Below are 16,496 nucleotides of genomic sequence, written 5' to 3'. Positions count from 1 at the left end.
TGTGGGGTTGGGGGAGGGGGGAGGGACAGCATTAGGAGATATACCTAATGCTAAATGACGAGTTAATGGGTGCAGGAAATCAACATGGCACATGGATACATATGTAACAAACCCACACATTGTGCACATGTACCCTAAAACCTAAAGTATAATAAAAAATAACTATGAAAAAAAAGAAATGTGTAGAATAAGTGAATGAATATAGATTATCCTTTACTTACAATAGTTTCCCTTTATGACAGTGCAATAGCCATATGCAGTCAGTATGCTTTTGACTTACAATGGGATTTCATCCAGATAAACCCATCATAAATTGAAAACAGCGTAGATCAAAAATGCACTTTCTACTTACAACATTTTAAATTTATAATGGGTTTATCAGGACATAACCCCATCATAAGTTAAGCAGCACTTTTATGTAAATTAATAAAAGTAATCAATGCATAAATGATTGCATGAAAATAAATTTTGGAATTCTACTTCTGTTATGTACCAGAAGAATTGAAAACAGCTACTCAAACAGATACATGCAAAGCAATATTCATAGCAGCTTAATTCATAATAGCCAAAACACAGAAATAACATTGAACAGATATGCCACACTTAAGCAAAATATAGTATATCTGTACAATGGAATATTATTTGGCCTTAAAAAGAAATGAAATTCTGATACATGTTGCAACATGGATGAATCTTAAGAACATTACCCTGAATGAAATAAACCAAAACGAAGGTGAAAATACTGAATTATTCATGAAGTATCTAGAACAGAAAAATTCATGGAGACTGAAAGTAGAATGGGTGCTATGAGGGGCTGAGAGTGGGAGGAATAGAGGATTCTTTAATAAGTATAGTTTTTGTTTGGGATGGTGAAAAAATTCTAGAAATGGATAGTGGTGATGGTTGCACAATATGGTGAATGTGCTTAATGATACTCAACATTAAGTACTAAGCAGTACTTAATGATATTAAAATAATTAAAATGGCACATTTTATGTAATATATGTCTTACCACATTTTAAGGAATAAAATTTTATCACATATTGGAGAGCTGTGATTATTAGCTAGTTCTCTTTGTTTAAAAACACAGACACAGACACATAAAGTAAAAATGCTCAAAAGTGCCTTTCTCATATTTATCCCACTAAATACAACTAAAAATCTTGGACATTACATATAAGACAAACATAAAAAGCCTCTGAAAGGTAGAAAGCAAATCTCACAGGAACTTCGGGGCCCAAGATATGACACAATGGTAATTTTCTAGGTTTTCTTTTTGCTCATTTATTTCAAACTTAGAGATGAACAAGCAAAAGCCTAGAAAATATCAATGAGTACAGATGACAAAAAGTCCAAACAAATAAGGGAAGAAATAAGTCTAGCAAGACAGAAAACTTTTAGAAAATAATAACTTTATTCTAACCAAACACTACAGAAGAAACTATGGTTGCACTCCCACTCATGCCATTAAAAGTCAACTGGGGATCCTAGATCCTCATGCTTGTGAGGCTATATTGAGGCACCCAACACCCCCATAGCTGTGTTGTCAGAGAAGGTAAAGTAAGGAGCTGGAATTTTCATTCCCAAATGGTGATAATAATGAAAACCGCTGGTATCAGTACAGACCACATAGAAAGCCTTGACCTCCACCCAAACCAGCAATAGAGAGCTGTCCTTTCTGCTCCCCACTGGAGTGGTGTCAGAGGAGAACCAGTGGATAGTCAGCATTTTAACTCAGATGAAGCAGTGATGATGCCACCCCCACTACATGGTATCAGTGCAGTTCATATGGGGAGCAATAATAAAGCATTTATACCCCTCTTGGCAAAGAAAGTATCAGTGGAAAGCCGGCACTCCAAACTCCAACTAGAATTAACAAGGAATCCCACCACCATGTGGGAATCAATGGAAGCCACATGGGAAACCTGGACTCCTACCTGCACCTGACAATAACGAAGCAGCATTCCTTCCTTTGACAGCAGTATAGGAGGAAGTCAGCTAAAACAGAAAATTCAAATACGATCCAGGATCTCCTCTCCCCCGCAAAAAATAATGTCAAAGTCTTTACCCGTAGTACCTCAGAATGTGACTGTATTTGAAGATAAGACCTTTAAAGAAGAAATTAAGGTAAAACAAGGTCATATAGATGGGCCCTAATTTTATAAAATTAGCATCCTTAGTATTTCGAAGAAAATGAGATTAGGACACAACACAGAGTAAAGACTATGTAAAGACAAAGAGAGAAGACAGTCATTCTGTCAGCCAAGGAAAGGGGCTTTAGAAGAGACCAAAATTACATTTCTATTGTAAGCCACCCAGCCTGTGGGACTTTCTTATGGTAGTCCTAGCAAAGTAATACAGATGACAACAGCAAGATGACAGAGACGTTAGTATTATGTAATAGAGATTTTTAAAGAACATCATAAAAATGCCTCAGGAAGCAATCACAAACAAGCTGGAAATAATTTTTTAAAACCAGCCTTAAAAAACAAATAGGAAATATAAAAAACACCCAAACAGAAATTTTAGAACTGAAAAATACTTATCTACTGAAGTAAAAAATACTCAATGGATGGGTCAGTGGCAGGATGGAGAGGACAACAGAAAAAGAAGTGAACTTGATGAAGAGCAGTAGATATTACTCAATCTGAACAACAGAGAGAAGAACATAGACATTAAAATATAAACCAAGTCTCAGGGACTTGTGGGATGATAACAAAATACCTGGTATTTTTTTTCAGCACAGTCCTAGGAAGAGAGGAGAAAAAAAGGATGAGGCTAAAAAGTCTTTAAAGAAATAATGACTGAAAGCTTCCAATTTTGGCAAAAGAAATAAATCTACAGATTTAAGTTGCTGAGTGAGCCCTAAACAGGGTAACCCCAAAGAAATCTAACTCAAGATACTTCATATTCAAATATCAGAAAACTAAAGAAAAAGAAAATCTTGAAACAGTGACAGAGGAAAGAGAGCTCGAAGAATCGTAGGTATGACAGCAGATTTCTCATTAGAAACCACAGATGCAAAAGGAATTGGTACATTTTTCCAGTGGTGAAAGGGAAGATTTGTCAACCCAGAATCCCATATCTAGCTAAAGTACTCTTCAGGAATAAAGGGTAAACCAAGACATTCTCGGATGAGGGGAAATTAAGAGCATTTGTCAACAGCAGAGCTTTTTTGAAGGATGGTTAAATGAAATTTTCTAAGAGGAAAGAAAATAATACAAGAAGGAAATATGAGGCATCAAGAAGAAAGAATAATAGAAAAAGTAAAAATCATGGATAAATACATTTCACCTTTTCTCTTCAGCATCCTAAATTATGGTTGATAACTGAATAAAAAATAATAGCATTTTCAGAAGTAATTCTCAAAGTATGTAGAGAAAATAGTTAAGACAATTATATTATAAATCAGGGAGGGTAAAGGGACTTAAGAGAAGGAAAGATTTTTATACTTAAATAGAATGATACTTGAAGAGAATGTGATAAATTATGTGTATGTATTTAATACCTGAGCACCCACTACAAAAGCTGCCCAAAGACATAAGATCACTAACAGATAAATCAAAGTAAAACTCTAAAAAATGTACAAGTAACCAACAGGAAGGTAGAAAAAAGAGAAAGCACGGAAAAGAGAGAAAATAAACAGAAAAAAATTAAAATGTGAAACTTAAACCCAATATATCAATAATTATATTAAATAAAAATAGTCTAAACACACTGATTAAAAGACAAAGGTTGTCCCTGAATCCCAGCACTTTGGGAGGCCAAGGTGAGTGGATCACTTGAGGTCAGGAGTTCTAGACCAGCTCGGCCAACATGGTGAAACCCCATCTCTATTAAAAATACAAAAATTAGCCAGGTGGGGTGGTGCACGTCTGTAGTCCCAACTACTCAGGAGGCTGAGGCAGGAGAATTGGTCGAACCTGGAAGGTGGAGGTTGCAGTGAGCAGAGATCACACCATTGCACTCCAGTCTGGGCGACAGAGTGACTCCTTCTCAATAAGAAAAAGACAAAGATTGGCAAAACAGATTTTAAAATTTGACTAGCCATATGCTGTCTATAAGAAAATGAGTTCAAGTAAAATGATATGAAAGTAAAAGTATGAAAAAAGTTAGGTCATGCAAACATCAATCAAAAGAAAACAGGAATGGTTCTATTAATATCAGATAAAGTCGGCTTCCAAACAAAGACAATGACTAAAGATAGGGAAGAATATTTTATAATTATTTTAAAAAGGTCAGTCCACCAAGAAGACATAGAAATCTTAAATGTATGCACCAAGAAACAGAGCTAGAAAACATGCGAAGCAAAAAATAGAACTGATGAGAGAAACAGATAAATGCATAGTTATAAAGATTTTAATACCTTTTTTCAACAATTGATGGAAGACCTAAACAGAAAATCACCCAGAAAATAGAAGAACTCAATAACATCATAAAACAACACAGTCTAACTCACATTTTTAGAACACTGCTCCAAAAAAAAAAAAAACTCAATTCGCATCCGTTTTGAGTTCCCTGAGAATACATATCAAGATAAATCATGTCCTGAGCTATAAAAGAATCCTCTACAATTTAAAATATTGAAATCGTACAGAGTATATTTCCTGAACACACACAAAAAACCAATAGCAAATAGTTAATAGGCGAATTCTAAACAATTGGAAACCAAACAACTTACTTACAAATAATCCATGAGTCAGAAAATCTGAAAAGAGCTAAAAAAAAAAAAAAATCAGACTGAATCAAAGTGAAAATACAACATCAAAAATTAATGGGATATAGATAAGGTAGCATAGAAAGGAAAATCTATCATATGACATGCTTACATTATAAAAGAGCAAAAGTTTTGAGTTAATAATCAAAACAACCACTTCAGAAACATAGAATACAAGAGCAAAATGAACTCAAAGCAAGAAGAAAATAATAAAAATAAGAAAACTTAATGAAATTCAAAACAGATAAGCAACAGAAAATCAGATAACTAAAAAAAAAAGCCAATTATTATTATTATTTTCTTTTTTTGAGACGGAGTCTTGCTCTGTCGCCCAGGCTGGAGTGCAGTGGCGCAATCTCGGCTCACCGGAAGCTCCGCCTCCCGGGTTCACGCCATTCTCCTGCCTCAGCCTCTCCGAGTAGCTGGGACTACAGGCGCCCGCCACCACGCCTGGCTAATTTTTTTGTATTTTTAGTAGAGACGGGATTTCACCGTGGTCTCGATCTCCTGACCTCGTGATCTGCCTGCCTCGGCCTCCCAAAGTGCTGGAATTACAAGCGTGAGCCACCGCACCTGGCCAAAAGCCAATTATTTTATAAGATTAATAAAATTGAAAAACCTCTAGCAAGACTGACAAAGAACAAAAGAGAGAAAACACAAATACCAATATGAGAAAATCACTACAAATCCTGCAGACATCAAAAGGATACTGACAGAACACAACAAACAACTCTACACATATATATTTGACAAATTAGAAAAAATGGACAACTTCCTCAAAAAGCAGAAACTATCAGTTTACTCAATGTGAAAGAGATAATGTGAATAGTGCTATAACTATTTAAAAAATTGAATTCAGAACTTACACATTCTTGAAAAAGAAATCTCCAGGCCTATGTAGCGTCACTGAGGAATTTTATCTAATGACAAATTTAATACCAAATCTACAAAATCTCTTCCGAAAAATAACAGAGAAGGAATACTTCTCAATTCACTTTACAAAGTTAGTATTAACACGATACCAAAACCTAAGAGATAGTAAGAAAAAAGGAAACAACATACCAATAGCCCTCATGAATATGGATACACAAATTGTCAAGAAAATATTAGCAAATATATTTGAGCAATATATTTAAGAATTATACTCCATAATATAGGGAAGTGTATTTCAGGAATACAAAAGTAGTTCAATATTCAAAATTAATGAATAAAATCCACTCTTTACATATTTATGTGTGTATATATGCATTTATATATGTATGTATTTGTGTATATATGTATATAGAGAGGGTGGATTTTATTCATTAATTTGAAAAGATCAATATAGTTGAAAAACCTCTGGCAAGACTGATAAAGAACAAAAGAGAGAAAACACAAGTACCAATATGAAAAAATCACTACAAATATATTATATATATATATAAAACATATATATATATATAAAATCAGGCTAGCTGGGTGCGGTGGCTCACGCCTGTAATCCCAGCACTTTGGGAGGCTGAGGTGGGCGGATCACCTGAGGTCAGGAGTTTGAGACCAGCCTGACCGACCTGGTGAAACCCTGTCTCTACTAAAAATACAAAAATTAGCCAGGCATGGTGGCAGGTGCCTGTAGTCCCAGCTACTGGGGAGGCTGAGACAGGAGAATCGCTTGAACCCGGGAGGCGGAGGTTGCGGTGAGCCAAGATCATGCCACCACACTCCAGCCTGGGCAACAGAGCAAGACTCCATCTCCAAAAAAAAAAAAAGAATTTAAAAAATAAGATCAGTAAGGTCACAGTATACAAGGGAATATGAAAATCAATTGCATTGCTAGTTTCTGGCAATGAAAATGTGAACACTGAAATTATACTAAAAAGCAATACTCTTTGCAGTCACTCGAAAACAAAATACCTAGGTATAAACCTACCAAAAGCTTTAGATGATGTTTATTTTAAAACTATAAAACACTGATTTTAAAAAATTAAACAGATCTAAATAAATGGAGACTTACCTTGTTCATGAATTTAAAGTTTCAGAGAGTAAATATGTCATTTAGCCCCAAACTGCCATACAAATTTAAAACAATCTATAAAAATTCAAGCAAGACTTTTGTACATGTCGACAAAATTATTTTATGTTTTAATGGAAAGGCAAAGAATCTAGACTAACTAAAAATTTTGAAAAATAAAATAAAATGGAAGGAAACTGTCTACCTGGCTTCAGGATGTATTATTTAGCTATAGTAATCAAGATTATTTGGCAAAGGGGTAAGCATATAGGTAAATGTAATAAAATAGAGAGCCTAGAAATAGACCCGCAAAATATAGCCAACTTATTTTTGACAAAGGTGCAGAGGCAATTCAGTGGAGGAAAGAAAGCACCTTAACAACAGGTGCAACTGAACATTCATGGCAAAAACATGAGCCTTGATCTAAGCCTCACACCTTTTACAAAAACTAACTCTAAGTGGGTTGCAGAATTAAATGTAAATATGTAAACTATAAATCTTTTAAGAAAAAAAGTCAGGAGAAAATCTTCTGGATGGATAGGCAGGAAAAGAACTGTGAGACTTGACACCAAAGGTGTAATCCATAGAAAAGAACTTTGATAAATTGAACTTCATCAAAATGAAAACACCTGCACTTCAAAAGACCCTGTTAAGAAGATTAAAAGTAAGTTACAGACTGGAAAAAAATATTTGAGAAGTACATATCTGATAAAGCACTAATCTCTAGAATATAAAAACTCTCAAAACTTAACAGTACAAAACCCCACAATCTCATTAGAAGTTAAGCAAAAGACATGAGCAGACATGAATAGAAGATAAACAGATGGTAAATGTTCATGACAGATGTTCAACATCATTAGCCATCAGAGAAGTATAAACTAGAACTGCAGTGAGATATTCCTATACACATATCTGAACGGCTAAAATTAAAAATAGTGACATGCAAAATGTTGGCAGGGGTACAGAGAAACTGGATCACATACTAGTGAGAATATAAAATGGTACAGCTCCTCTGGAAAACAATTTATCAGTGTCTTTAAAACCAAACATCCAATTACCATGTGACCCAGCAATCACACTCCAGGATGTTTATTCTAAAGAATAAAAAAACTAAATTCACCTAAAAATGTTGTGTAAATTTTTATTTATGTGTGAAGCAATGTTAATCACCACCCTAAAGATTTTAATTCTTAATAGCCAGAAACTGGAAATAACTCAGATGTCTTTCAATAGGTGAATGGTTAAACAAACTGGTATATAGATACCATAGAATATTACTCAGCAATAAAAAGTAATAAACTATTGGTATTACACAAAAACCAGGATGACTCTCCACAGAATGATGCTGAGTGAAAAAAGGCAATCATAAAAGGCTATATATTTTATGTTTCCATTTAAATAACATTCTTTAAATAAAACTGTGGAAATGGAGAATTGACTGGTAGTTGCCAGGATTTGAAGAAGGGGTGGGCAGAGGGAAGCAAATGTGGCTATAAAAGAGCAACATGAGGGACCTTGGGTGATAGAAATGTTCTTTATCTTGACTGTATCAATGCCAGTATTCTGGTCATACATTGCATTATATTTTTGCTATATTTATCATCAGTAGAAACTGGATAAAGAATAGATGTTATCTCTCTGTGTATTATTTCTTACAGTTGCATGTGAATTTATAATTATCTCAGAATAAAACATTTTATTTTAAAAATGTCTGTTGAATGAATGGAGATTGAAATGAATGAATAAATTAACTGAAATCATTTTCCCTGTAACTGTATCTAAGTCCAAATTCCATTCTCTGGAACTACTAAGATTAATTTAATCCATTTTATCGTACAAAACTAATTTGTTCCACACATCTGTTCATTAGACTTTTGAATATCATGTTCCACCAAAGTCATCCATTCTACAGATTAAAAATACAGTTGATGTTAATAATTTATTGAACATGTGTAAGTATCAGAGACTGCATACCATTGCCTGGAAGACAAAAGTAGCTAAAAAATTCCTTGATACCAAGTAGCTTATCACTTTGTAGAATAGAAGGATACAACAGCTATATGACAAACTCAAATATTGAAATCAGAGGGAGAGAAAAAGAAATAATATCTCACATGTGGGAAATACCTCTGGTTGGGGAAATCTAGAAAAGTTATATAAAGGATGTGAGCTGCTGGCTGTTCATGAAATAGACACATAATACAAGGCAAACTCCAAAGACTGTTTTTGCATAATTAGCAAATATACAATGCAAAACAGTGCTGAGTCTATTTCTCCCTCTCTTTTCGCAAACTTGAAAAGGATTCTCTCACTATGGACCTCACCCTAGTGAGTAGGCAACAGGCAGAAAGGTGGCTGATTAGGAGAACTGGTCTTGAGTAGCCTGAAATCAAAGAAAAATCGGGAAAGAGGAAGGAGTGAGAAAAACGTCTGTAGGAAAAGAAATCTTGTAGCCTTGGATCATTCTGGTTAGGGTAACAGTATGACTGATCCCAATCATCTATAAGGTTGACCTTGTATTACCAAACAGCTTCATAAAGGCATATGCTTGGGAGGCCAAGGCGGGCAGATTGCCTGAGCTCAGGAGTTCAAGACCAGCGTGGACAACATGGCAAAACCCTATCTCTACTAAAAATACAAAAAAGTTAGCTGGGCATGGTGGCACGTGTCTGTAATCCCAGCTACTCAAGAGGCTAAGGCACAAGAATTGCTTGAACCTGGGAGGCGGAAGTTGCAGTGCAGTGAGCTGAGATCGCACCACTGCACTCCAGCCTAGATGACAGAGTGAGACCCTGTCTCTAAATAAATAAATAAATAAGTAAATAAATAAATAAATTTTAAATATTAAAAATAAAATTAGAAAATAAAGCATATGCACCAGAAAAAGAAATGAAATAAGTTATCTTCGTGAGAAATTCATGAAAGCATAAAATCAAGCATCAAAGGCTTTGAGTCAAATTGAAACACCCGTGTTCATCGGGGATACTGGCTTGCAATTTTCTTTTCTTGTAGCATCCTTGCCTGGCTTTGATTTCAGAGCAATTCTGGTCTCATAAAGGCATTTTGGAAGTATTCCTTAATATTAAATCTTTCGAAAGATTTTGAGGAGGATTGGCATTAGTCCTTGAAATGTTTGGTAGAATTCAGCAGTGAAGCCATGAGGTCCTCAGCTTTTTTTGATGGGAGATGTTTCATGACTGATGCAATCTGCTTACTCATATGCCTGTTCAGATTTTCTATTTCTCCCTCATCAATCTTTTTTTACCTGTCACAGAAAAATTTAATTACATGGAACACATGGAAATATATTAGGATTTTTTTAAAGCAGATTACAAAATGATTTTTTTAAATTTATGTGTATATATAAAACGTATACTTTTAAGTTTCCTATGGAGGTATGGACTGAATTGTATCACTCCAAAATTCATATGTTGAAGCTCTAACCTCAAATGTGACTATATTTGGAGATAGGACTTTTATAAAATAGAGTTAATGAGGTCATGGGTTGGGATCCTAATCCTACAGGATTATTACAAAGCACGTGTACTGAGGAAAGAGGGTGGCTGTCGCAAGGAAGAAAGCATTCACTAGAACTTGACGATGCTAGCACTCTGATATCAGGCTTCCAGACTCCAGAACTGGAAGAAAATCAGGGTTTGTTGGTTGAGCCATCTAGTCTATGGTATTTTGTTATGGTATCCTGAGCCGATCAAGATATACAGTAAATGTATGTTATTCTCATGACTAGAAAAAGATCTTTTCAGCAACAACAACAACTTTGAAATGCTCTGACAGGTAAATTTTATTTAAAAAGTGTTGCACACAAAAACACTTGTCTATATTCGGGGTCATAGAGTTCTTTTGAAGGACAATGTTATGATATTTTATAAGAAATCCTACATTACCTTATCTGATGCTTAGTAACACTGATATTTATCACTTATTACTCCCTCTTACTCTTGATTTTATGATTTGAGCAGATAGAATGTAAAATGATGTTTTTTTAAATGACTTCATCAATTATGATAAAATTATATGCTTTAAATTCCTCAAAAGTAAGAAGCTACAGTTATCCTATGTTAAAGCAGTCTTTTGAAATTAGTCTTACGTAACTAGAATGACCACATGCTTGATTTGCTTGGGACAGCCTTGGTTTATACTCTATACTGGCATAATTGTTAGCAGTGCCTGCTTTCACTCTCAAAAAAATCCTGGTAAATGATAGCTAATCTACATATAATCAATTGCAGAATAGGATAGTTACATTGAAGGAATTTTATAAATGTAGTGTTTAATCTGGGGAAGGAAATACTATCTATCACTAAAATCTGAAAAATATGGTTGTAACAGTATATAATATTCAATTATTTAAATATTTTTCTCACAGGGAACCAAAGTAAATTTTGTGAGTGAATTGAAAAGTACTAAGAACAAGGTGCCAAAATATTTTTTAGGTGATTGTGTTAGTCCATTCACATCGCTATAAAGGAATATCTGAGGCTGGGTAATTTATAAAGAAAAGAGTTTTATTTTGGCTCCCAGTTCAGCGGGTTGTATGAGGAACATGGTGCCAGCATCTGCTTGGCTTCTGGTGAGGGCTACAGGAAGCTGACCATCGTGGTGGAAGGCAAAGGAGGACCCAGTATCACATATGGAGAAAGGAAGCAAAGTTTCCTTATCAATCTTGAAAGGTTGCATGTTTCTAGAAATCTCTTTCTTCTAGGTTATCAAATTTTGGGGTGTATAGTTGTTCATAGCAGTCTCATTATTTTTTGTGTTTCTGTGGTATTAGTTGTAATGTCTCCTCTTCCCTCCTCAAACTTCCTCAATCTCATTCTGGACATTTTGACTCCAAATGCATAGGACATGGTAACTTACTATTAAAATATTAAGATAGAAAATAAATGAATAATGTTCCTCTACTATATAAGTTCATAGATTTTATGAGGACAGAGCCAAATCTTTTTTGCTCACCACGACATAACTAGAGCCTAGTATAGTACTTGGCATGGTAGGTGTTTGTTACATTATTGTTGGATGGATGAATAGATAAATGGATAGATGGATATTAGATAGATAGATTGTTGGATGGATGGACAGATGGATGAACACATGGATGAAAACTAAAATTTCTTAATCAAAAATGCTGACAAAGTATTTATATGTCAAGATTATAAAGTAATGCTACCTAATTTTCACAAAGAGAAAATAGTTGCCAGTACAGAGAGAAAAGATAGACGTATAGGAAGGCTGGATGAGTGGCCCAAAGAGGACCTTCCAGAGGTTCCTCAACTTGGCCTACAAAATGAATTTAGTCAGAACATCTAAATATATTTTATTCTTTTGGAAACTAATTTTCCCTATCCAAAGTCATAAAAAATCAATAAATCAATTAATCAATAAGAGATGTTACTTCCTTGAAGACTGGGCTGTTTTTGTCAGGTAGTCAGCATATTCTTTCCTTGATGGCAAATCTGTACGAGATTCAGATGACAATCAGGATGCTTGATGAAAATAGATTCAGAGCTAGATGATGCTAATGCTTGTTCTCATTGAGTTATGATCATTTGATGCAGCTATTTCTCTAAATGGGTAAACCTGCTGAGTGACCAGTCCACCCCACTCTGTAAGACAGGGAATACTTTCCCAAGCAGGGTAGGAGAGGTGTCACTGCTCTTCAGTCCCACCCCAGACTGCCTGCTCTGCTTCTGTTCCTACAGTTTTTCTTAGAAGGCCCTGGTATTTTCATATTTGTGTCCTTGGTAAAATTAATTGCTGTGTTCATCTATCCCATATATAAAACCTTACAGGTTTGTTGCACAGATTACTGACAATGTACATCTCTAATAACATAGTAGGTAAAAATAAGTGATCTGTTATGTGATCATCAGAGTCATGGAGCAGGACATATTTTCGGGAAGACACAATATCCCAGCATAATACAGTTGCCAAGAGAGTACGTGAAGGTGGCAATTCAGAAGGATATCAAATGCCACATACCAGGAACCTTAGAACTCAGAGTTTGAGGAGGTGATTGTCATGAAGGCTGAAGATATAAATAAAGTTGAATCTTAAATGTTCTGTTAATGAGATTTTACTTCATCCCAAAAGCAATGGGAGCCATTGAAGAACTCTAAGAAGAGTGGTCTAATCAAGTCTTTTTTTTTAGAAAAGATGACTAGTCGCCCTTCAGAGATTTAGAAAGGGAAAGATTTGGACAAAGAAATAAAGTTTTGTACAAGCAAGGGTGATGGATATGGAGGATAGAAGGTAAGGCAGCACAATGCGGGCAGATAGGAGGGAAATAGAGCGATGTTAACCTAGAACCTTTAGGACTTAACAACTAACTAGACACAGCAGGAGAGAAAATGGGAGAAGGCCAATATGATGCACAGATATTTAGTTTGGATGACTGTATGAGTCTGTCATCATTTCATAAAATAAGAAGCACATTTGAAGGAGAAAGTAAGGGTGGGTTTGAAGGGAGAAAGATAATGAGTTAAATTTATGTCACACTGAGTTTGAAGCTCCTGTGGGACATATCAGTGGAAATATGGAGTTAGAAATTGCATGTGTATGGATTGAGAAACATAAAAGCAATCCAGGCTAGAAATAAAGATTTGGGAGCCAGGAGCATCTACATAATGACTGATACCATGGAAGCAGATGTGTTCCACCGCAGGGAGGTGTAAAGTGGGAAAAGAGAACAGCACATGGGCAAGAACTCAGGGTGAAGGAGTCCGAGCAGGCAGGTCAGCAAATGGCACACCAGGAACATGCAATGTCACTAACACCAAGGAGATTAGAGGGTGAGCAGTCAATGCAGGAGACCATGAAGCCTCATGAAGCATAATTAAACACAGAATGGTTCCATATGTTTAACAACATGAGTGGCCTTATCAAAAAACCTTTAGTAGAGTGGTAGGAATGGAGGCTGGTTTGGAGTGAGTAGAAGTAAGTAAGAGCTAACTACACGGAGACAGAAAGCTTGGCACACAAACCCTCTTCCCCCATGATTCGGTCCTTGTCAAACTTGCTAGCCTTATTTCTCATCATGCTCCATTCAGGCCCTCCCATCCATTCATTAAAAGATACTTGCCATAACACAAACATACCAGACTGTTTGCTGAATTTTCTCACAATCCTCTTGCTCCTTCCATCAAGTCCAACCCGCCGCCCACCCTTTGTGGCTCTCCAAATAGATATGGCCCCTTTTCTCTTTGAGCTCCTACTGCATAATCCATCCTGGATACTAACCCAGGATGTGCTTGATTGTGATTGCAACCTTACCTCAACCCCTGGAAGTCCCAGACCTATATGAATGTGAGAGAGTGCAGAAATGGCAAAAAAAATTCCTCCCATCCCTGATTCATACCCCTTTGCAAGGTGATTAAGCTACTTCATCCACCAAAATATGGAGCCTGTTTCTCCAGTGCTGAATCACATCTTGGTCATGTGGCTTAACTGGCCAAATGGAACACTAGCAAACATGACACAAGCAAGGCGTGGAAAGCACTCATCCCTGACTATGCTAGGGATAAGATCATTGTGTAAACAAGCACAATCTAGTTGGCTAGAGAAAGGGAAGCCACATGGAAAAGAAAAGCATCCCAGCTAATACTGAGAAATTGCCAGCTATGTGAATAAAGTCATTCTAGACCAGAAGGTCTGAGCCAGCCTAGACAAAAAGAACTGACTCATTAGTCCATGGAACAATCATGACAGATAAAAATGCTTGATTGTTTTAGGCCACTACATTCTGCAGTGGTTTGTTTCACAGCAAAAGCTGAGAGAGTGGACAAGAAACCACAAGGAAATTGCACTCATTTTGTTAAGATTGTCATGAAAACCCAGGGAATGAGAGATTTCAGAACTGGTGAGAGTTGTGTCCTTCAAGCTTACACTATTAAAGGTCACATTCTTCAATGGCACTTACTTGCCTAATATTTCAAAAAAATGTTTTTATCTATAGGATACAATAGGAATGGGGCAGACTCCCAATAAATTCAAAGAAACTGGAGAGAAATGGAAAAGGCCAAGCTGAGGATACAATTGCAATTGACGCATTCAGCCAATAATCTAAGTAGGTGAGTTTGTGCAAAAGGAGCAGCATTTAGTAATAGGAGTTCAAAAGGACAAAGCTGCTCAGAGCTGGGCTAGTAGGAAGAAGCTGTAATTCAGAGAAAATACTAAACTTAGAGAATGATAACCATGGCCAGAAACAGAATCACAAATTTGAATATGGAATAAATTTCCTCTTTAAATGCTAGCATTGATGCCTAGTTTATCGCAAACATGCACAGGGATGCATCAGTTTTTTGCCCCATGGGTAAACTGAAACTTATGAAATTATCAGTGCCCTTAAGTAACATGACTATTATCACATTTTGTATTACAGTGATTTGATATCATTATCAATGCCCGTAAGTAACAAGATCATTATAATTTGGATGTCAAGATGTTTCTGAATAAATAAATTTTATTTTTGGAGTTTATCATTAGATTAAGTCAAATGGTTAAAAATAATGAACATTGCAAATGCTATTCTTAAGGGTTGCTAAACCAAAGAAAAGAAGCTAAAGTTTAAGTGTCTGCTAAACTAAAGAAAAGGAGCATTTTGCTCTTAGATCTTCAATATATCTTAGCTCTAAAATTCAGCTAACATTAAATGAATCACTATACCCAAAGATATTCTCAAACAATTGTATTTTTTTAATTTGAAAGCACAACTTGTCTTAAGACATTTCAATTTATTTTTGCCCAAGGGGATCAGAGATACATTTTGGATCAAAACACACTAGAATTTCAGATGAGTTTACAAATGCTTGTGTCTTAGAGGAAAAGCTATGCTATCCTTTGTGTTTGGCAGGGTAAAACTGCAATTCTGTGGTATAGTCAGATGAAAATTAACCTCCTGAATATACAAGCACTATAACTACTTTATGTAATATAAATACTTGTAATCTTTGGGAAAATGCACGCTATAAATAATTGATAAATACACATGTTGTTGAAACAACAGAGGCATTTAATAGTGTTATCATTCCTCTCTTAAGAATAATTAACTCAACATAACTAAGAGTCTTAATTAAGCAAATACCAAGCATTTATTGAGTACCTTATGTTCATACATTTGTTCAACAAATATTTAATGAGTAGTTCCTCTGTTCTAGATACTAATTCTAGATGCTGACATATGTGATAAATAAGGAGGGCATGGCCACCTGACCTCACAGAATCCAGTGGGGAAATCAGAAAATAAATAATATAACAAATAGATGAGGAAAAATAAACTTTTGTGGTATATGCAATAAATGAAACACACAGGGCACCATGTTAGGGAGAAAAAGAGAAGTATTGGTTGGCTTAAGGTGATTGCCAGAGGACATGACATAAAAGCTGGGACAAGAAAGGGAAAATAGCCAAGGAACAAACAATAAGCAGGACATGCCCAGGGTCAGAGAGTAGAAAGGCCATGCTTACCATATTTGAAGAAATAAAAGAGCAATGGATCAAGTATAAAGAGCAAAGAAAAGATATAAGAACTTGCAGGTACTGTATGCATTGAATGGGTCTTCTAACTCACAACCCTCTTTCTCTACAAAATTTCCTGGTTTGAAAGGCAATGGTTACTTGGCAATGTTATTGAAAACATGGCAAAATTTACTGCAGTGAGCACATGAATGTGCTCACCATGTAATGCTTCACACATCTGTTATCCTTGCCTTTTAAATAACATGTCTTACAGGAGCCCAGACTCTTTTTTCACTTAATAACTAGTGTTTTTAA

The 16,496-nt window shown here is 35.6% G+C and overlaps 1 protein-coding gene across 15 annotated transcripts in view; it reads right to left on the bottom strand.

The window, feature by feature from the left end:
* The window catches only part of PXDNL (peroxidasin like), a 480,152-nt gene that overhangs the window by 250,424 nt on the left and 213,232 nt on the right, over nt 1-16,496 (bottom strand). Inside the window, exon 1 of one of the 15 annotated variants that reach the window (XM_032759808.2) lies at nt 9,032-9,052. The exons of the other annotated variants lie outside the window; for them this stretch is intronic. The gene's annotated coding sequence lies outside the window, so the exon portion shown is untranslated. Of the gene's footprint in view, nt 1-9,031; nt 9,053-16,496 lie in introns of those variants that run through there. 15 annotated transcript variants of the gene reach the window in all.

Source organism: Hylobates moloch, unplaced genomic scaffold, assembly GCF_009828535.3.
Source record: "Hylobates moloch isolate HMO894 unplaced genomic scaffold, HMol_V3 SCAFFOLD_9, whole genome shotgun sequence".
In the NCBI taxonomy this organism is placed as follows: domain Eukaryota; kingdom Metazoa; phylum Chordata; class Mammalia; order Primates; family Hylobatidae; genus Hylobates; species Hylobates moloch.
Note: the sequence above shows the minus strand (reverse complement) of the source record. Positions and strands in the feature narration are given on the sequence as shown.